Source organism: Ischnura elegans, chromosome 9 (genome assembly GCF_921293095.1).
Source record: "Ischnura elegans chromosome 9, ioIscEleg1.1, whole genome shotgun sequence".
Lineage (NCBI taxonomy): Eukaryota > Metazoa > Arthropoda > Insecta > Odonata > Coenagrionidae > Ischnura > Ischnura elegans.
The window spans coordinates 105,239,216-105,262,393 of NC_060254.1; the positions used below are offsets into that span (position 1 = coordinate 105,239,216).

Sequence of the window (23,178 nt, forward strand, 5' to 3'; positions counted from 1 at the left end):
TACTAGCTGATCCAGCCAGTGGCATACAGAGGGAGGGGTGTTTGGGGGATAACCCCCCCCCCAGAGCTCAGAGAAATTTTTAAGTTTAATCCGTTATACTTGATTGGATTGATATTACCAATAAAAAAGCGTAGGGATTAGTAAGGTACCCCTCGCAAAGCTGTAAAACTCACCATTTTGAACCATTTATCTTAAAAATCTGCAATTTACTAATCTCGCACCTACCGCTTATCCTGGAGGGTATTCAATACCCTTACACACCTCTGTATTGGTTGCACCTAAACCCTCCCCCAGACTTAATTCCTGGCTGCTCCCCTGCATCTCGCAACAGCGCAAGCAAAGGTGTTAGAAGATTAAAAGCAACCTGAATGTCTTTTTTGAATGGTTATGCAAAATGGTTACTTTACGCGGTTTTCAGATGTCAGTGCGGTTTCAAGGAACAAATTCACTAAATAGATAATATAGGAGCATCATATATTTTTCAATTTTATAAGCAGTGAAATTTTCATCTTCCATATTATTTTTATTATGAAATTACTATTTTTATTAACTTTTATCCAATTTTTTAGATCCAGAATAGAAACAAAATCCATTTCCCAGCATGCAATTCCTAAATTTTTCCGGGGGAGGATGGGCTCGATTCCACGGGTAAGGGGAGCCCTTGCCGAGGGCCCCCAACCACCTCTTAAAGCTCCTACAAGGAGGGACTAGAAGAGGGGGCCTGAGGGGAACCTCCCAGCAGTAGTGGGGGGTCCGAACAAAATTATAATTTATCTAGTGTAAAATTGATATACCACAGTTGGCGTCTATGTCCTTTCTACACCCTGTCCCCTCTCTGGATCTGCCGCTGACTGTGATCCCCTCTCCCGTTCATCCGCCCTTCCCGGCAAAAACTAATAGCTTTAGGAAGTGAATGTGAAAGTCTTGGAATGGGGTACGATAGAATCATCTATTTCGGGGTGGGGAGATTGTTTCAAAGGCTCTCCTTGAAAGTTGCAGCGGTGAAAGTGGAAACCATTGGTTGTAGCCAGTGCTGAGGAAGGGTAACAAGGTCCAAGCTGCCCCCTTATGCAGTGGCGCAGCGAGGGGGGGTTTTGTGGGATAAAACCCCCCCCCCCCGAGCTCAGACAAATATTTAAGTTAAATCCATTTTACGTAATTAGATTAGGATTACTTATAGAATAGTGTTAGGATTAATCAAGTATCCCTCATAAAACTGTAAAAGTCGCCATTTTGAACCATTATTCTTAAAATTTTCTGGAGGAGGGCCCCGACAAATCCCGCTTACCCTGGCGGGTATGCAATACCCCACACACACAAGTATTATTTGTGCCTAAACCCCCCCAGCCTTAACTCTTAGCTGCGCCCTTATGAACTTCTGAGATATCAAGTGAATCCTTTCAATAAGAAAAATCCGAATATACCCCATCAAATTAGGATTAAAAAAATTAAAAAATAGTTCTCCTACGGCCTTAGAGAATGATTTTTTTCTCTTGAAAGTGTGGCAGATTTTTAAATTATTTGATATTGTGGTAAATTCATTATTATGAAGATTGTCTTATTTCAATAGCCGCTTAAAATTTCTATTACATGCAGCAACTGTGACGTAACATTTGGGTTTCACATACCCTTGGTCATGAGGTAGTAATCCTGATTTTTCTATGATGTGTGAACATAAAAACTGAAATCGCAGGTTGCCCAAGGCAGTAGCCAGGGGGGATCAAAGGGGATATATCCCCCCCGAAATGAAAACAAAAATTAAACAGATATTACCGACTTTATGCTTGCTTGGTGCTCACACGACAATGTTATTGCGGCGCAGTGGCATGAGGTAGTGAGTAGTGATACTACTTAGTATAACTACTCACTACTAAATGTCACTAGATAGCATGCACTACGCCAACTAAGGAAGCAACGAAACTTTGGAGTCGTGTTCGAGCTGTATTCAGGAATATTGGATAGGCTTAGAGATTTTTCTCGATGTTTCGTGGTGCCGCGTCTACGAAATAAATAAGCACGCCGTCAAGCACGGAGAGGCAGTTCCGTCTTGGAAAGTGATCCAATGCGACTTAAGTCAATAATTATCAAAGCGAAGATGTAGGTGCAGTGCGTGTAGTTGCAGTGCAGTGTGTGAAATAATAGTCCTGTGAATTATAACAGAGATGAGTGAGTTATGATTTTTTAAGAGTCCCTACCAAGTGAACAGGGGCGTCGACTTATAAAAAATATCGTCCCATATCCTCCGATATGGGGGGGCCCATATCGGAGGTCTTGCTCAGGGAAGAGATTAAATTCAAAGTGTCTCAGCACCGAAACACTATCATGATTCATATCACTTGTTTTCAGTTAATCTGCATACTACCTTATGATTTGTTTTAACTCATTGTTGAATTTATTTTAAAAGGTAACTATCGTCAAGCATGGGGAATAAAAAATACCAATATATTTTTGTGATTTCACAAAGCATAATATAACAAAATTATTTTCTTGAATTATTGAGGGGGCTCCGCCCCCCAAACGAATCTTTAAGGGGGCTCGGGCCCCCTCAGGCCCCATGGAGTCGGCGCCACTGCAAGTGAAACTTGCGTAGTGTAATATGCCTATCAATTTATCAATATCAAGCTGTTTAATATACGAATCGGTAGGTATTTCAATTTGGCATTGTATTTTTAGGGCACTGTATTAAATAAAACAAGCCGTTTCGGAGATAGAAAAGTTTGGAAAAAGGATCACGACTCTTTAGTGGCACGTACTTTTGAAGGTATGTAGATATTTGTGTTTGGATTTGATAACTACCGAGCGGGCGCGCCTGATATTTATACACGACCAGACGCGTGGCGTACTTTGTCCACGATAGATGCATTTATATGATAACTCTCGATTATTGTTAGAATTTATCTTTATTTGTAGAAATTCGTTCAGGCTAGTACATTTATAGGTGATATTGGTATAAAGGGCACACAGATGGTAGAGGTGGTACACCCTTGGTCGCGCAGCATACTTTATACGCCACGGGTGTCGGTTTCCTCTTGCCGATCTAAAAACATTTTTCTACAATAATTTGTACTTAAAAAAAATCACGCTGCAGATAGTGAAAATTACATTGTATGAATACACGAGACCATTCAAGAAAAGCGAAGCACGATGTACACGGCCGGTCGTGCGGCGTAATTTGAACGCCACGGGTGTCGGTTCCTCTATTGCCGATCTAAAAATAAATTACCTGCAATACTTCGTCGAGCTTTGATGAGTCGCAATATAGACCGTCAAAGTACATTATACTAATGAACGAGGCCATTCTAACCCAGAATGTACGTACAATGTTGAAATCCTTGGTATTCAATGATTGGCGTGTTTAACACGCGCTATAGCGCTCTCGCTCGAGAGTTAAAATCATAGCTTCAGTTTCGAAAATATGACGATTACGTAGTCAATTTAATTTTTTCAGGTCTGTTCAGCATTTCAAATGGCAAGAAAAAAAATCAACCTGATATTGCGCAAATAGCTGAAAATCGGATCTGAATTTAGCTTTGCATCTCTGTTGCCAGGTTCAGCTTATTCGAAATGCTATTGGAATCATAAAATCGATTGGAAATTTTATCTAGTCCTAGGAAAAATGATCATAGTGCCTAAAACAGAATATCTAAAAAAACTTCCCCGAAACGCAATGGAAAAGCCTTGCGGCAATGAGCCAGGCCCGTCGGGTTGAAAATCATGATGGGTTGTTAAGATTTAAAGAAATGTATAAAGCAATTGTGCGTACACTATACAACTTATGCAGTGACATGGATTCTGAAACATCTTTAAAGGCTGATTCTTTTCTAAGATCAGTCATTTCAAGTGATTTTGTTGTGAGCTTATATTGCTTAGGAATGTTGTTCCCTTATACACTGTCGCTATGCTGAACACTCCAATCTCCATTATGCGATTTGGCAGCAGCTTTACAACATGTCGATTTAATTAACCCGTTAACGGGTTAAGACTATTGAAGATGTTTGTCAAAATGTTGATATAAAATTTGCTGAACTTTTCATGAACGTGGAGAACTTACTCAGGACCATTTACGAGGAAATGAAAATTCCGCGAATAACAGCCCGCCAAGAGCATAGGTTGAACTACAACACAAAAGAGCTTGAGACTTATTTTAGAATTACTATAATGATTCCACTTTTGGATGATTTCATTGATGAGCTTACGTCGAGATTACAAAATCACAAAGACACAGTATCATTTCTCAATATTTTAATACCATATATCTGTGCGTTACCGCAGAGTGGAAATCGACACCGAAGAGTTAATTAATTAGTTTGCAGCAAAGAAATCTAGAAGGCTAAATTTAATTATTTAATAATATGTTTATATTATCCTTTAAGGGTTTATAATAAATACGTATATAGTTAACCGTATACGCTATTTTATTTATCTTATTTAAATAATTTTATGTTTGTCTACTATTCCATAAAACCCCCCCGAAAATATTTCCTGGCTACGGCCTTGAGGTTGCCTGTAATGATTTGGTGTCATAGGCGGATCCAGACGGGGGCACGTACCCCGTTTTGTATTACAAGGTATCCTTGTGCCTTCCCCCCCAAAGAAAGAAATCCTGGATCCGCCCCTGTTTGGAGTTAATTAGAACTGTATCATGCTCTCCGGCGCTTAGGCGGCTTGGGATTCCTACCTCGAGATAGCCTAAGACCAAATTTCAAAAAAACATCACGCAAATGTTGGTGCTCTATTTTGGCACATTGCCTCAACTTTCAATTGGTATAGTATCGAAAGTAATAACGCGACGACCGCTATCGTGATTAAGAATACCCTTAGATTTATATTTCAATGTGTTCGAAAAATCGGCGAGGAGAAAAACCTGGTTTATCGTAAACTTGACCATATAAGCGAGTAGACCCACCGTTCGGGCGGAACGCTGTGGCCAACATTGCACAGTGGGAAAGTGAGGGGGATAAGGGAGCATGACGTCACGGCTGGGAATGCAGAAGATATACTGTATATGCGCTTGAGATATTTTAACACTCATCCGCTGCAAAGTCGCTGAAAAGTGAAGATGCTGGGCGGGCAAAATGATTATAGACTTAAAAAAGATATTTTTGCGATGAACTAAGGCATCTTATAGCCTTGACTGTGTGCAAAAAGTTACATAAATCAAGATTAAGCAAGAAGCGATTGTATTAAATACATTGATTAAGACTGTCATATGTAAACATATGCATACCCAGTGAGGGGCAGGGGGGGGGGGGCAGCTGCCCCCCCTAGAAGCAAAAATCGCAAAAGTCTTTAAGAAAAATTTACTGAATTGAAACTAAAGTATTCAACAAAATAATATTCAAATTCGATATTGGAGCTCTAGAAATCTGCTATTCGACCCATCTCTAATAGTAACGCAAGAAATATACGACTTTACGTTTCTTGACCAGGGAGACAAATGATGGAATTGTCTATCAGAGATTTTTCTATGCCAACAAATGAATGCCATAAATGTATTTCTGGCACCTTGCCCCTTGGGAGCTGGTACATACCTCTGCCCCTCCTCATACATTACGTCTCTTTGTGGTAATCCAAAGCAAACCAATGCCCCCAGGAGGGTTTTAAACCAGGAAAGCAGGGAGTCCAAATAACCTCGGAGTCCTAGATAATGTGGAGTCCCTGCTGAGATGGTCTCTTGGGACTCAGTCCAGCAGTCATGCTAAGGAGAGAACTCAGCCCTCCCGCAAAGGTTAAATTCTTCCAATAAATCAGCTTTATTTCATCATGAAAGTTCATTTGTAACTATTTTATATTTACTTCATTTGCGGAACCTTACATAGCCAATATTAATGGAAGCTAGATTTTATGATTTCAATACTGGTCTCTTTGAATATATGGAACGAATTGGAATAGTGATGAAGTAACTGTGAGTTGAATAATTTTAAAAGAAGTAATTTATATTATTTCATCTTAATTTGAAGAGATTCCATCGTGCCTAGCTGTCATGTCTTGTAAATTTTGCTCTATTTATGTTAATATGATTTATCATGTTATGTATCATCATTCTTTACCGTTATAATATCGGCACACATTCATGCCTCTTTGGAAAAGTAAGAGAGAATGTGTCCACCTCTCTCCTCCTCCCTGGGTTCCTCACTCTCTCCCCCATGGCTCAGCCAAGAGCGAGGAGATGCAGTGTGAGTTCATTCAGCTGAGGGAGAAGCTTCAGATATGCTCAATGGAAGATTTTGAAGCTGTCTCTCGCTCTCTCTCATGCAATCACTCTCCTTCTACTGAATGTGAAAAGTGAACACGTAGTGTAGACACGCAGGCAGAACTTTGCTTGGGAAAGTTGGTGCTTTTTTGGTAAGGGGTTAGCCTATACTGATATTTCTCGATGACAATTATGTACTTTCAAATCAATGAATGAAATGCAAGTTTGATAAAAATTCCTATGTCATTCCCATCCCCCCTGTCAGCCTGGGATCAATAGATAAAAGGTCTTTGAGCTGTACTTGGGTGTTTTGGGGGCCTTCTTTTGTGCAGAAAAGAAGAATAAAACAATCTCCCTTCAATGCATTGGGGGAGAAAATATTGATATCTTTTTTTTTAGCTATACCGTACAACCAATGGAATTGATAAAGAAAATATGACTGATATTGATTAGCATGTAAATGCAAGTCCATCAATGCATTCACATCATTGTCTACTCTGGCAAAACAACAGATGACTAATCTGAAAGATTTTCCTACTCATAAATAAATGTTGATGTAAGCACAAAATATTTTACTGGTAAAATGTGCTTTAATTAATAATTTTCTCCAGGATTAAGAGCAAACACATCAATCCTAGAGATATTTGTCAATAAATTCAATGCCAAGTTTAGGGTCTATAGGGATTATTTCGTGCAAAATAACTACGCCTTATGTAACAATGAAAACTATCAATTTATTTCGTCAGCAATACAATTGAGTTGCACTGAGAGAATCGGCGAACCACGATGGCCGCTGTTTCAGTCCAGTTCCGCGCTACAGCAGGCAGGTCTAACTCGTGTGGGCTCAGGGATGCTACTCCCGGAGAAGGGTGCCAAATCCCTGTCCCAGGGTACCATTACCCTGCTGGCGCCAAAGGTCCTTCACCTGTCTCCCTCCAGGCAGTGCTGTCTTTCGTGGTAGTGTAAATTATTTGAACGCTACACCTAGCACATAGAAACCACAATTAGACATGGGATTATATTCGGAGAAATACAGTACTAAAATTTTTGAACCTTTTTTCGGACCAAAAAACTAAATACCATTCAATCATGGACACTTTCAAATAATTTCTAGCAATAATGCTTGATACCTGCTTCTCCATCTTTCACATTTCAGACCTATGTATTCAATTTATTCAGACAGGAATGATGTACCACTATAAATTGAATCGTATTCTCAGGAGCCAATTGCCAGTAACAGTGTCGTGTAAGCAATACTTAGGTGTAGGTAGTATGTTGCTATAGGTAGTATGTAATGTTTCTTTTTAAAAGAGAAAATAATTTTGAATTCAATTCTTTCAGCACAGTTAGCAAGAAATTAAATGTATCATTACAGAAAATATGCACATGTAGTCTGATGTACTACAAGGAAATGAAAAGGCATTAGGTATGAGCAGCAAAAAAAATGATTATGATAACCAAGTGAAAAAGAAGTAAAAGGCTTGATATGTTTTATCTCTGTATACAGTAGAGAATGTATTACTTGGGTCAATGAATAAAGATTAGGTATCTGTTTTTGAATAATATTAAGTTCAGAGAATTGACTCTTAATGGACAGTACACATTACTTAATTAATGTTTGGCATGGAAATCATCTCACATTAAGAGGTGACCATGTTTTGGTTGAATATAGTCAAGTCCACCCCTGAATGATAATAAAAGATGATGTGCTTGAATTTCGGATAAAATCACTACTTTACAAAAAATAACATAGAACAACTTGAACTGGATGAAAATTATAAGTACCACTCATATCCAGGGCTGATAAACCACCACAAACAATCTTTTTCTGTGCCAGACTGGAGCCTGGGTCGAAGACTTCTTGCAACTCATCACCATCTCCTTTATTTTCATTGGGAAAAGGTGACAATACCATTCACAGAAGACATTCTTGCTTGATGCACTGATGTATGCACACTGCACAGACAATCATTCATTGATTCAGGCATGAATATGTACTTCCAACTGATTCACAGGCGTAAATGGATCATTCCTCTGAATTTCTGTCATTCTACGAGAAAATGAAATGGAGAAATAAGATTTTCTCACTTTCTATGACTAATACAATTTGAACACGGGCGTACCCAGCAAAGGGCAGGGTGGGGCAGCTCCCCCCCCTCCCCTTCCACTTAGAAACAAGAGTCGCAGAAGTCTTTGAGCAAAATCAGTACTGAATTGAAACAAAAGCATTCAACAAATTTTCTTTAAACCCACGAAAAATGATATATATTAGTTTAAGATGTGTTACTAAAATAAAGCTATTTTTTCAAGGAAATAGTCTCATAAATCCTATTGCTGCTCCCCCCTCAGACCTTGGCTTGCACCCCCTCCCCCTAGAACACGGCTTGTCCCCCCCTAGTAATGATTCTGGGTACGCCCTTGAATTTGAATGTACCTGAACAAATGGAAAAAAAATTAAATTGAAGTTTTACAATAGTTCTTCTACTAAACAGATTATTTGCAACCAAAAATTGTGTCAAATGGTAATTTACAAAAAAGGATTAACAAATACATATCAAAAAACAAAAGAGAGTCAAAAAGATCTCGCTATGATCTTTGAGTAAAGAGAAGGGAGAGCCTTGAAAGTGAGCTAAGATTATATCATGCGTATTACTCTATACAAATTATTTTCATAATATAAAATAAAGTTTAACCTTGGACTTTTATTTTGAAATTTGTCTGTTTTATTTAATTTTCACACTCACCCCTTTGCTTATCCTCATTTCTCAAAAGACTTCTTTGCTTCAATATGTTTACATTCCATGGTCCAACATCCTCATCCACCACACTTTCCAGGGGTGGTATGGCCGGGTCGGCTGATCGGTGACAGCCAATGGCCCCTTAGCTTATGGGCCCATCACAATGCTCCAGTCTATTGTGAAGCGTACATGAATGGCGTTATAGAAAACTCAGATTACTTAAACATAAGATTTTTTTGCAATTACAAAATTCTAGGTTTACATTAGTTGCTAAATTTATGAAATAATGACAAAAATTATATAAAAAAGAAATTAAGGTGCCAGAAGATAAAAGAGAACGTGATGCTTTTTTGAAAGGGTTATTCAAAAGGTTATTTTAGAGGTTTAGTTTAGATTTGAGTGCAGTTTAAAGGAAATTATACTCTTAATAGATACCCAGACAGCACAGAATCCTCCGTATCTAATTCGTATGTAGATAGTATGCATTGACTACCGCTCCGTCGCTTTTCGTCAATGGATACTATCTGCATACGAATTAGATACGGAGGATTCTGTGCCGTCTGGGTAATAAAACCATAGTAAGGTTTTAATTTTTATTAGCAGTGGAATTTTCACTTTTAGTGCTACTTTTTTTGTTTCCTTGTTGTGTGTATTTATTATTCCTTTTACCAATTTTCTACTGATGCCATAAATATCCGACAGTACGTTTCTTTACCCAGGAGATGAAAGCCAGAAATATTCAATGGAGAATTTCCTACACATTTCCTAAACCAGATAATGACACAATTTCTCAATAAATTCCTCATTAATCTACCCAAACCTACTCCTGTCTTTTCTTATCTACCCATCCTTCCTTTGCTCTTAAATATTCTTAATGATTTCTTCAGCAATCCACAGTTTCCTTATCCTATGCCTTTCCATCTTTTTGGAAAAGGGTATTTGAAGGGTTATTATATAGGTTTCTTTTATATTTCAGTGCAGCTTTAAGGAAAAAATATTCTTAATAGTAGATGATTGTACCACAATAAAGTTTTAATTTTTACAAGCAGTGGAATTCTCACTTTGCAAGAGCTACTATCCTTATGAAATTGCTATTTTTCATTAATGTTCATCTTATTTTTAAGAGCCAGAATAGCATGGACATACAATTTCCTAAAATTTTCTGGAGTGGGACCCCTGAATCCTCCAGGAGGAGGGCCCCATAGTGGACCCTAGCCGAGGGCCCCCAGTCACACTAAACTGCCCCTGGCACTTTCTCCCTTTAGGATCAACCTCGCTGGTCTATTCCATGTGTCATACAGTTCATCAATGTATTCTTTCCACTTATTCTGCATCATTCTATTATTTGGACAAATTGCTTCATTCTTAAACCTAATTCGCAGCATAGCCAGTCCTCCTTTAATACCAGATAGTGACACAGACTGGCTTATGATTCCCCTACCTCTTCTTCCCTCTCCAAGCTTCCCCTTTCACCAAATTGCCTCTTCCCCTAAATATACTTCAGCCTCCTTTTTTTCTGTGCCATGTATCATTAATCTACTCAAACCTTCTGCTGTCTTTTCTCATCTACCCATCCATCTTTTGCTCTTAAATTATCTTAATGATTTCTTCAGCAATCCGCAGTTTCCCTATCGTATGCCTTTCCATGTACTCCATAAATTTCTCAGTTGCATTTATTATGCATTCCTTTTACCATTTTGCTACTGATGCCATAAATATCCGACAGTACGTTACTTGACCCAGGATATGAAAGCCAGAAATATTCAATGGAGAATTTCCAACACAGGCGAATGAATGCCGTAAGTATCCAGCCCCTTGATCTCTCCCTTTTGTTAAAGAAAGCACCAAGTCCACCCACGGTTTCAAACCCCAAATCAGGAAACTTTGGTAAGCCAACGTGAATAATAGAGACTTTGAAATGGATAGCTTGAGGCATCACTTGGTGAAATAGCTTCAAGTAGAATCAAAAAACTCTTTATTTCAGTTTATAACACAAAAAAAATATTCCTCTTATGTGAGCTTCCATAACTTCGTTTGAAAAAATGGCATAAGAAAAATTTTTTTTTTTTTTGAATAGGTATTGCTTCCTTGTTTATGGTAAATTTAAACTCTTCCTAGTGTAACCAGGTGAGCTTGGTCCATTGGACATTTAACGTACGTGATTAGTTACACATCATTGGAAGGTTAATATAAATTCTAAAACATTGCCTTCTAACAAGCATATTTTGGAAAATTTAAATATACATCTACGTAATCCCTTGTGAGTTAACGCAATTGCGTGCAGCAAGGGATGAGTATTCAACAGTCATGCAACAGCAGGTTGCACTTGGATACTTTCATGCACATTAGGGTGGTCCTTATTTTAAAAGTTTTCGAATTTATTTTGGGATGCCCCCCCCCCCCCCCAGTTTTATCCCATTTGGTGAGAAAACAAATCATGAAAATTATATTTTCAATTGGATACCAGGAAAACATGCCGCATCGCACTCAAAGTTTTGAAATTTTGGTATTTTTCAGCTTAGTAAAACCACTTGTCTGTTTCCACACTTTTATTTAAACCCACCATGGTTTCGACAACTCGTGCCATTATCAAGGTACATAGCCTTGGATGACAGCCTTTTTATGGTGGTAGAGTTTTTCAGGTGGGGGGAGGGTTATTGGGATGTGTTCATTCCAAGGTTAATGATGACGTCAATGGGTGATTGCCCAGTGAGAAATGGGTGGTGGAATCCACGTGGAACCCACGTGGAGAATTAACGTGGATACCACGTGTTTTTGGTCGTGGAATCAACGTGGAACCCACATGGAAATTTGGTGGAAAAATTAAAACAGCAGTAGGTGCTGTCCTAAAACCATTAAAACCTCAACCACTCTATATCTAAACCTTCTATATATGTGTCTACGAATTTTCATGTGCTCTCATGGCTGCCTTTCCACGAATTATATAAAAATAGAATGTGCGATACATTTTCACATAACTAGCGTGGTTTCAGGATGATAAATGACGCAATGTCACCAGAGAGTTAAGTTCCACAAATTAGAAATTCTGTTTAACATTTAATACTAATCACCACAAATCCACTTGAAATCAACGTGGATTCCACGTGGGTCCAACCACTCAATATCCACCACCACCAAATATCCACCACTCAACGTGGATTCCACGTGGATTCCACCACCCATTTCTCACTGGGTGGTGGGAGGTAGGGGTGAGTGGAATGGGAACATATGGTCGTTACATAATTTAAAATTAGCAGGGCAATTAACAATTTCAAACTATTCTAAGAAATCCAGTTTCTGCCTCTAGTCATGTATGTACTTGTAAAATTTTTGCAACAAAATTGCACCACTGGTGTTCGTCATTCAAATGTCTTGCAATTCCTGATGAGTTGTCGTTATTCAAAAAACATCGTCTATGTTCTCTCATTCTCGTTTTAAAACTCCTCCCAGTCTGGCGAATATATTTGGTTTCACAATCGTCACAAATCATTTCATACACTCCACCTTTATCATCATTACAATATTCACCAATAGAGTTAAACAATAATTTACCTAGTGTCAAAGTAGTGTACCTAGTTGGTATTTTTGGGTGTTTTTCGCACATAACTGAAGATGATGTCACTCTCGGATTGTTCTATCACTTTTTTGTCTTCTACAACGACTCATTAGACACTCGCAGAGTATCACCTCAAATTTCTTTCATTTCTGCCCTTTGGATTCCGAGACATCGCACCGAGAGTGAGCGCCAGGCACCCCAGCCAGACAATTTGGGTGGCACGCGGGTTGCATACTCTCTACATTTGTTGTTCATTCCCACTCATCATGAAAGCATAAAATTCTTTAGATAAACTTTAAACTTGGTCAATATAACCTTGGATGCTCTATTTATCTCTATTAATTGACAAAACAGGCTAAGTAGCACTGGTTTCTTCTCTATATCTAGAATTTTATGTACATACGTATATGTAGAAATATGATAGCAAAAACGGATCTCATACCATTTTGATGATCTGCTAGAGGCCTGGGGCAGGTGTCATTCCCCAAATGTTGCGGTGGGACACGTTGTCAGCTGTTATGGGTGAAAAACAATTTAAATGATATTCATTAGTAACCACCTTGAAATATATTTGGGATGTTGTATCCTTTTCAATATGTATGTTATTGTCCTTATATTATTTATTATTAGTGCGATAAATTTCATGCACAATTGACCTTAACTGAAATTAATACGTACTCTTGGCAATTAATGAATGCCTTGAGGGAATCCTTTGTGCATGAAATCATGTCAGTAGTGGTTTTCAACTCATCGTTTTTTATTTCAACTTTGCGCAAAAATGAAAATAACGTAAATATAATCATGAAATTCCCAGCCAAAACTATCAGTATGATAATAAGGTAAGCCAAAAAACCTATACTTTGTTATCAACTAATTTTGGGTTATTTTTACTGTGTTCAATTTAGATTTTACTCCAAACAAAACAGCATGTATTTCCCTGTTAGTATTTCTCATATTAGTATTTACACCAGTGGTGCAACTACGAGGGAATAGATACCCTAATAAGACTCAGAAGTGGAATAACTAGGAATATGCTTTTAGGGGAATTGGGGGGCTTTGAGATGGGGGATGAGGTTGGGTAGTGGGGGATAACCCACAGAAAACGGGAAGTTAAGGTAAATTAAAAAATAAAATAAAATGCCTGAAAATGCATTTTACGTCATTTTGGCAATTTAAATTTAACTTTGTGCGGATGCATTTGTTATGTGTCCAAACTAGACAATGATTTTAAATAATATTTTTATTACTCTGGCGCTTTGGGACGAATACATCCCCTCATCCCCCTCCACATACTCAAACCACTAAGACTCAGAGCAAATAAAAAGAAAATATTTAAAACTATTACCCAGCATTGACATGGAATAACTGCAACTACTTAAAGTTAAATCTTTAGTGCCTAAATGATGTAAAATGTATTCCTAGGCATGTACGATTTTTAAAATTTTCCCAGTTGCCAAGGAGGGGGGTTGCCACCCCACGCCATCTCACCCATTCCCCCCGCGCCCCCAAAGCATATTCCTAGTAACGCCACTGATTAACACTATTATCCAGCTATACCATGCACAATAATTATTGGTATGCATTCAAAGTATATAGAAATTTTTATTACGAATATCTTTTTTTTGTTCAGATTTCAAAAGTCATTTTCATCTCAAAATTGAAAATCATTCATTGCTTGTCCCAAAAGTTCCCCAAATTTCACACATAGTCAGGTGTTATGGCTGTGAAATCAATTTACATGATATTATTTAGAATCCATCTTAAATTGCACTTTGGATTTTCTACCTTATTATAACGTATATTACCTATTGCTCAATTATTACGCATGCTATTATTTGAGCCATCATAGCACATATCAGTTTCTGGAGGAATATTTGTCTACCACAGAAGTGTATGATTTTGAATGCGTACGTGTTTGTTTATGGTTGGTAGTGAGGCTAATATATAAAAAATGTATATCTAGAAAAATGATTACAAAAACAGATCCCATACCATTTTGATGATCTGTTGAAGGCCAGGGGCAGGTGTCATTCCCCGAATGTCGCGTTTAGACGCATAGTCAGCAGTTATGGCTGAAAAACAATTTAAATGATATTCATTAGGAGCCAGCTTACATATGATCTACCCTTATTATTACGTATGTTAATGCTCCTTGCATGTATAATAGTATGATAAATTGTATATGCCATTGGCCCTTAACCTGGCCTGTGTTGGGCCGCCAAGACACCCTCCTATTCCGAAATTGACGAATTTTACAGTCAGAATACCAACATTGACCAGTCCCTTGATGTGAATCATGTCCCATTCAACAGCATAATTAACACCGTCTTGAGTAAAAAAAATAATATTTTAATTTAATATGATTCAATCTTGTAAGATTCAATTCAATCTCAAGAGGGTGAGGATATAAATTTCAAAATTAATTATTGTATTCCACACCCCCACACTCCCCACCAGTCCTCCCCCTGAATACTCCTGGCACCCTCTGCCCATGGCCGTCCACTGTCGTAAGATGGCACCCAGCACAGGCGAGCCTTTAACCCTTTCACAACGGATGTTGGGTGTGGCCGACGGGCATTTTCATACGCAGAAGACCTGACGTCAGGTATAGCTATCACAGATTTTTCAATGCAGACGACCGGATATATTGGCTCTGGCCGATGCGAGGGATGGGAAGTAACCACTAAGGTAGCCATTGTTGGATGCATTCAGGCCCGGCCTGAGACCCAGCTTAGCGAGTCTTTAGGGCCACTCCTTAGCAATTATAAGCCGGACCCTTCAACTCATTTATGATCATCCTTTCTGTAGGAATCTGTTGCGAAATGTTATGTTGTCAATAGTTTTTTCAATGATATATTTTGTGCATACTACAATTTTTTTAATGCTCTGAAATGAATTCTTCCTTTTGATCTGAGATTAAGTAATTTGTAAACAAAATTTAAGCGTTAAAAATGACAGACTTACATACTTAGAGCCTTATTACCTTAAAATTATTTACAAACTTTGTTGTTATTAACACAAGAAACCCGTTTAAAATTCCACAATGCTTAAAAAATACTAGTTATTCTTTTATAAGAGTAAATTATTGAAAATCAAATACAATGCTTGGTTGAAAAAACACTGGTAACGCAGTAAGTTGACCATGGATTCGTGCTATGATAGGGAAAGAGGGTGTGGTCCAGTGGGTGGGGTAAGGGACGGACGCTAATCACTGGGCGTTGAGCTGGGTGCCAAAACAGAGGGACGAAAATACCCAGGCAACTCACCCCCTAAACAGAGCTCCGTACAGAGAGGTTTGAAATATTCTAATGCTACTTGTAGCACGAAAACGTTTTCCTATTCTAGCCGCCAGTGCGAAAGGGTTAAATGAAGATGATAGGTATTCTTGGAAATTAACATGTGCATTGAGGGAATGTTTTTTGAATGAAATGACACTAATACATAAAAAATTTATATTCAGAAAAATCAAAACAAAAATAGATCTCATACCATTTTGATGATCATCTGGAGGCTAAGGGCAGCTGTCTTTGCCCAAAATTCACACATAGTCAGGTGTTATGGCTGAAAATCAATTTACATGATATTCATTAGGAACCATCTTAAAATGTTATTTGAATGATCCACCCTTATCATTATGTATGTTGTTGCTCCTGGAATTTGTTATAATAAGTATGATAAATTGCAAGTGCCAATTGTAGCAGAAAGTACCTAACCTTGGGTTGGTATCTAAGGACTTTCCATCGATGGGAAATGGTGAAAGACCCAAGGTTGGTACTGGTGGTTACTTCCGGTATTCCCCATTACGGGAAAGTGATATGTAATGTCAAATAAATGTCTCGTATGGTATGAACTATCAAATAAATACATAGCCATCCAGTGCTAGCTTGCTCATTTAATATCTATCACCCTCCTAGGCTAAAAATACAACACCAATGACCCTTAAATAAAGACAATAGGTACCTACTCTTGGAAATTTATGAGTACCTTGAGGAAACATTTTTTTTTGCGAATTCATTTGTGTCTTTGTTTTTCGATTCAATTCCATTAATTGCATCATTTTTTATTTCAAATTTACATAAATTAAAATCAACAGTGATGCAATCACGAATTTCCCTGCAGATATTATCAGTGTTATTTTAAAGCACATAAAAAATATATGTACTTTGTTAATAACAATATCTGGGTTTTTTTACTGCATTGAAATAAAATGTTACTCCAAGCAAAACAGCATGTATGTATTTCCCTGTTAGTGTTTCTCATATTAGCATTGGCGGATTTAGGAGGGGGGGGGGGAGCACAGGGGCATGTGCACCCTTATACCCTTAAAAAATATACAAGATTTTTAATAATGTCCCATTATCATTGCATTCATTTTGTATTACGAGGTAGCCTAATGCCCCCCCATATCAAAATCCTTTTCTTGTGCCCCCCAGAGAGAAATCCTGGATCTGCCCCTGCATATTTAGTACATATTTACACTACTATCCAACTAGACCATGTACAATTACTTTTGATAGGTTCTCAAGGTATGCAGAAATATTTTTATACGAGTATCTTTTTTTTGTTCAGATTTCAAAATTCATTATCATCTCGAAATTCAAAATCATTCATTACTTGTCCCAAAAGTTTCTTAGTACATATCTTGGCTGAAATGTCTTTTTAATGTTAAATCACAGGTTTGACAAACATTCATATATTTAAAGATGAAACATTGAAATGTTTTGGCTATTGTTTAAATTAAGTTCTCATTAAAAATTTGAGTGTACTAATATATTTTCTAACGCTCACAGGGCATGGTTGCAAGTATTTTGTTGCAGTAAAGGAAAAAAAATCATTAACAATCTGCCCTACAATCTATGACATTGTTGTGATACGACATCTGCTATCATCTCAAAAAAGGTAAAAATGGGTGATTGGTCAAATCCACAATTTTAAGTAATTCAAATACAAAAAGAGCCTTTCACCAATTAGAATAAAAATCTTGCATCCATATTCACAAAATCAATATTAAAAAATATTAAAAATTGAAAAGTTATTAATAAAGGATACAGGAAGAGCATGGCCTTATATATACAATGAGTTATTAGAGGAAGAAAGCTGGCCACGGCGGGTAAGCTAAGAAGGGGGGCATGGTGGTCATTAAGTTATTCAGAGTTACAAAACCTCTAACTAGAAACTCTTTCCCGTAAACAAAAGCTATCATAGCATTAATCAGTTTCTGGAGGAATTTGTCTACCATAAAGGTGTATGATTTTGAAAGTGTATGTATTTGTTCTTTTCATGAAATGAGACCGATTTACAAAAAAAGTGTACCTAGAAAAATGATAACAAAAACAGATCTCATACCATTTTGACGATCTGCCAGAGGCTGGGGGCAGGGGTCATTCCCCAAATTATGCAGTGGACTCGTTCCAGTCACGTGTTATGGCTGGAAAATCAATTTACATGATATTATTTAGAATTCAGCTTAAATTGAACTATGGATGATGATGGAGTGCATCTGTTTGTCTTTGGGATTTTTTTGGTTAATCAACTTTTTCCGATAGAGCGAAAAGGTGTGATGGCTGACTGGCGGGGTGGACATGCGGCAGTGAAGTTTATTTTATTTATTTTTTTTTTGTAGGGGAAAACTCCCGCAGAAACTCTAGTGATGCTTAAAACTGCTTTTGGGAATAGTAATCTAAGTAAAGCACGTGTCTACGACTGGTTTTCGCATCTCAACAATGGACAGATGTCGATTGATGACCATCCTCATTAAGGGCACCCGTCAACATCAAGAACGGACGGCAATGTTGCAAAAATCCACTCCCTCATTCAAGAAGATCGTTGCCGAACCATAGAAGAACTTTATAGGTATTTTGCAGAGGTTAAGGGAAACTATCCGGAGAAAAAGGGCTGATCTTTGGCACACAGGTGATTGGTTCTTCCACCATGACAATGTAGCCGCCCACACCGCAATGTCCATGAAGTGGTTTTTGACAAAAAAAGGCATCACGCCAATCGTTCACCCCCACTTTTCACCAGATATTGCCACCTGTTACTCTCTCTACTTCCTAGACTGAAAAGGGATATTAACGGAAAAGGTTTTGGGACGGTAGGTGAAGTAACACAAAAATCGGTGAAAGGCCGAAAGAACATTGATTTTAGTGAATTAAAAAATTGTTTTGAAGTGTCGAAGTAACGATTAGATGAATGAATGTGTTGCAGTCAATGAGGATTACTTGGAAGGTGATAACAATTTATAGAGAAAATATTGATTAATGAAAAAGTTACTGCGCAATTCCCATTATTTTTGGCTCCCCTCATGTATTATCCAACTAGACCATTCACAATTACTCTTGATGGGAACTCTATGCAGATATTTTTTATTATGAGCACCTTATTTGGGTCAGATTTCAAAACTCACAATCATCTTGAACTTCAAACTATTCATTTCTTATCCCTGAACTATGTCTTAGTATGAGGGCTGGAATGTCTTTTTGAATGTCACATTACGGGTTTTACAAATATATGTATCTAAAGATGAGGTATTAAAATCTCAGGGAAATATTTAAATAAAGTTCACTTCAAAAACTTCAATGCACTAATATGCTAATATACTAGTATGTTTTATAACGCTCACAGGGAATGGTTGCATGTAACTTGCTCTCCTAGATTTTAGTGACAAGATTAAACAGTGGCATTTACCAGGACCTACGTCACCCTGGGCTTCCCAGGCAACTACCCAGGGTGGCGTAGCTAGGGGGCAACCAAACGCCCAAACAGCAAAATTAAATTGTTTTCCAATTTTAAAATGTTTTATTTTTTATTCTATCTCATGGTGTAAATTTATTTTTATTTTTGCGGAAGAAAAGGTAGACTTTGTGAAAAAAAACTCATAAAGTTTCATGGCTATTATCCATGTATATAATAAAAATATATCACTGCCACTCATATTATGTTGGTTCTTGAAAAATATAAGTCTATTAAACTATTTGGATTAAAATGTTCTTATTACCTCTGAAAATGCTCTCTGGTATTTATTTTTAACAAAAAATGTACACTGCATTATACACAAAAGAGGTGATGCTACACAATGGCTCAGGGAGGGGTCAGGCTTTGGAGGATAGACCCCTTCCGCCCCGAATTCAGAGAAATTTTTTAATTCATTTCATTTTACTTACTTAATTGCATTGATATTAATTATGGAAGAGTGTAAGGATCGATAGAATATCCCTGAGAAAGCTGTAAACCTCACCATTTTGAACCATTTACATATCTTAAAATTTTCTGGGGGAGGTCCCAGCACCTACGGCTTACAATGGCAGGCATTCCATACCATCCAGATCCCACAGCATTGATTGTCCCCTCTAAAATTCCCCTGTCCTTAATTCCTAGCTGTACCCCTTTCCCCGGACCACTTAATTGCTATACATAATTGAGGGGTATTCCATACCAAACCCCCCTTAGTAGGGCAACACAACAGCAGTTTGCTCTGTGTTTTCCCTTGAGCGGTCCCTGGTATTGATGTACAAGTCATTTATATTTTGACCGTAACAAAGATAAGAGTGCTATCCACAAGCATTCTTGTTCTTTTCCGAATCCAATCAATTCCGCATTACAATATTTGAGTGCTCCAATTTTGGGGATTTGATGGATTTTAGGGTGTTTGCAGATTATAAAGCATACAAGCCTCAAAGTCTCAAAGTCTGGATCTACAGGCTTTATATAGTTGTGTTCGCTAGTTTCCTTGTGTTCACCCATCCCTATTTCCTTTGATGCCAAACGTCGGGTTGAATCGACGAGCATTTTCATACGCAAACGACCTGATGCCGGCTATAGCTGACATGGGGGAAGGAAGGTGACTGGTGAGATAGCTGTGGTCGTATGCATTCTGGCCCTGCCAGAGACCCAACTTAGGGAGACCCTAGGGCCACTGCACCGTAATTAAGCCCGACCCTCCCCTTATCGGATCTGCTTTTATCCCACTCCACAATGTTGATTGTAATGCATTTACGTACATGAGTAGGCAAAAAATGTCTTGTGAACGCATAACTCAGCTAAAAGGTTTGCGCCGAGTGCATTTAAATGGGTTTATTATAGTATCCTTTGTGTTATGTTTTCACTTAGGGCGTGTCAAGAGGTGTGCCTACGCGGCAGGATGACCAGCCACAGAAATTGCATGATGTCGTACATGTGACATAAAACAAGCTAATGCAAAAACAACAAGAAAAAGGACAGGTGGGATACAACAAGAAGAGGAACTAAGGCGTTTTGGTAGGATGAGAAGTACTTGTGTACTAACTTGGGTAGCAATCTGTGCAGCCATGGTAATGCGCATAGCAGACAGACAAATAGACATCCACTTCTAAATATATGTAGAAGATGGTTAGCTAGATTTATAAAATCCCTTCTTACCTTTTATAGGAGGAATAGGGCAGGGGCGCAGCTAAGGACAAAGGCTGGTGGGTGGGTTTAGGCGCAACTATAATACTTTGGGGTGTGGGGGTATTGCATAACCGCCTTAAGATTAATGGTGTAAAATGGCGACCATTACGGTTTTCTGAGGGATATGTGATTAATCCTAATACTATTCTATAAGTAATACAAATCCATTAAGTAAAACGGATTAAACTTAAAAATTTCTCTGAGCTCTGGAGGGGTTTTATCCCCCACGCTGCGCCACTGGAATAGGGGATGCTCAATTGAGTATTGAGTTTAATTCTCAATTGAATTGCGGTGGAATGATTAGAATGGTGGAAAGTATTTCAATCTTGTTACAATCTAAGAGTGAGGGATCAATATGTACTTATTCTAGGAATTAAGGTACAGCAATTCCAATGGAAAACCTTGAAAATGTCATATACCTCTGGGTGGTTGGCCGCCGACATGCCAGGGAGTTGTCCTTGATGTTATGGCCCTGAAATAGTGAAGGCATATAATTGTAGATAAACCTCATTTATTGATGAAAATTAGAACTGTGTGACATCTTAAGATAACAGAAAAATGTTATTCTAGACCTAACGTTGTGTGTTTTTAATGTAATAACCACTATTATCCAAGATTATTACAAGTTTTTCCAAGAGAACTTTACATTTTTTAGAATAAGGGTGTTCATAGGGGAGAATTCTTGTATTCAGAAATGTACTATGGGAGACATAAGTGATAATTACATAGGGGTCAGTGTTTGCCAATATCAATACCACCATGGGAATAGATTATCCCACAGCAAGGTACTATTGTTTTCAATAATTTGTTGAAAACCACACATCCAATTTTCCTATCAGGGCCAGACCAGTAAAACTTGGATATCTGGCATACAAGGCAAATTGCACCCAAGGTCAAGGATGTGACGGAACTAGCAAAATTGGAGTCAAAGTATATGCGATGTGAGCAAAGTCTGGAAACGAGCACGTAGTCTCGTAGCTGATACTATTGCTATCATCATTGATTCATAACTAATTATATTCAAATGTGAGTTTGCACAGACTACTCTGAGTGCTTGAAGGAGCTTTGCAGCAGCCTGAAACTATGTACAGTGTCGTTAACCTCAGCTTCAATATCAGTGTGGCAATAGAAATGTAATTTAATTAATTATGAATTAATTTGATTAAAATCCTGTTACTTCTCCTTGTTTAAAAGTGATGTGTGCCATGGAAATTGAATTTTCAATGGAAATAAAGTACATCCAAATGAATGTTACTTCCAGAATCAGTTAATGAGCAATCTTCCCAGCTATAGAAAAAGGAAAGCAGTCCAATGATCCGTGATTCTCCTATCCTATTAGGCAAGTTCAGAGGCAGAATATCACTCATGTTTGAATGGTGGCAGGAATTGCAGGGGGAGGCACTCCTTTACATTGAGAGGAATCAAAACATCTGGGAGTCTACCATTTCAATCCTGTTGGCATTTGCATGAGGTGGAAATCTCTCTAGCTTACGTCCACACCAATACTTCTAGGCATACAAACATATGATACATTCACTTACCTCTTGAGGTGGGACTTTGGGCCTCGCCGCGGGTCACAGGTGGTCTTGATGGCGGTAAAACCTCCCGTCCCCATCGGGATGGTTCCGCGACGCTCTCTGTCCCAGGGCCTGGCGGACAAGATCTTCAATCCGTCTCTCTATAACCCCCACCATCCAGTCAATTTCGTTTGTAATAGACGCTATATCCAGAATTATGTTGTTATACTGTTGCATGAATTCGTCAACTGAGGGACGGTGAAGGTGGGGCCCTGGAAAGTCTTCCACCCCCCTGGCAGGGCCCTGTCGTTCAACATTGAGGTCTTCCCATGGGTCTTCTACTAGGCCTTCTTCTCCCGGAGGAGGAGAGGCGGTTGGTGAAGGGCGGCCCTCCTCCGGGGGCAATGGGGACGTGGCTATCGGCATCTCTGCAGTTTCATCTGACGTCGCTGTTTGCGGTATTGCCACGTCAGCCCCTGAAGTCTCCAACTCCTCCGGGATAGGGCCCTCGGCAGCGAATTCCTCCACCTCTTTGCGTCCTAGGCATCTGCCTATTATAGAGAGGAATCCTTCTTGATCACAAATAAATTTGGGCCCTTTTCATTCCCACCCCATAGATTTTGCTATCGAAATGGATTAGTTAATGACACTTGTAGACTATGCAGGATAGAGAAAGATCGTTTAATTTGATTGTATAATTAGAAGAATTGGAGAAGAAGCATTCACCTGGGTTCCTCATGGGGAATC

The 23,178-nt window shown here is 38.4% G+C and overlaps 1 long non-coding RNA gene across 1 annotated transcript; it reads right to left on the reverse strand.

The window, feature by feature from the left end:
- Window positions 1-15,989: 15,989 nt before the first annotated feature.
- Window positions 15,990-22,875, reverse strand: LOC124165191. The gene is made up of 4 exons (XR_006866159.1): window positions 22,456-22,875; window positions 21,334-21,386; window positions 17,834-17,915; window positions 15,990-16,048 (listed from the first exon to the last, which is right to left on the reverse strand). It is a non-coding gene; the product is annotated as an uncharacterized LOC124165191 (long non-coding RNA).
- Between the last annotated feature and the right edge of the window lie 303 nt (window positions 22,876-23,178).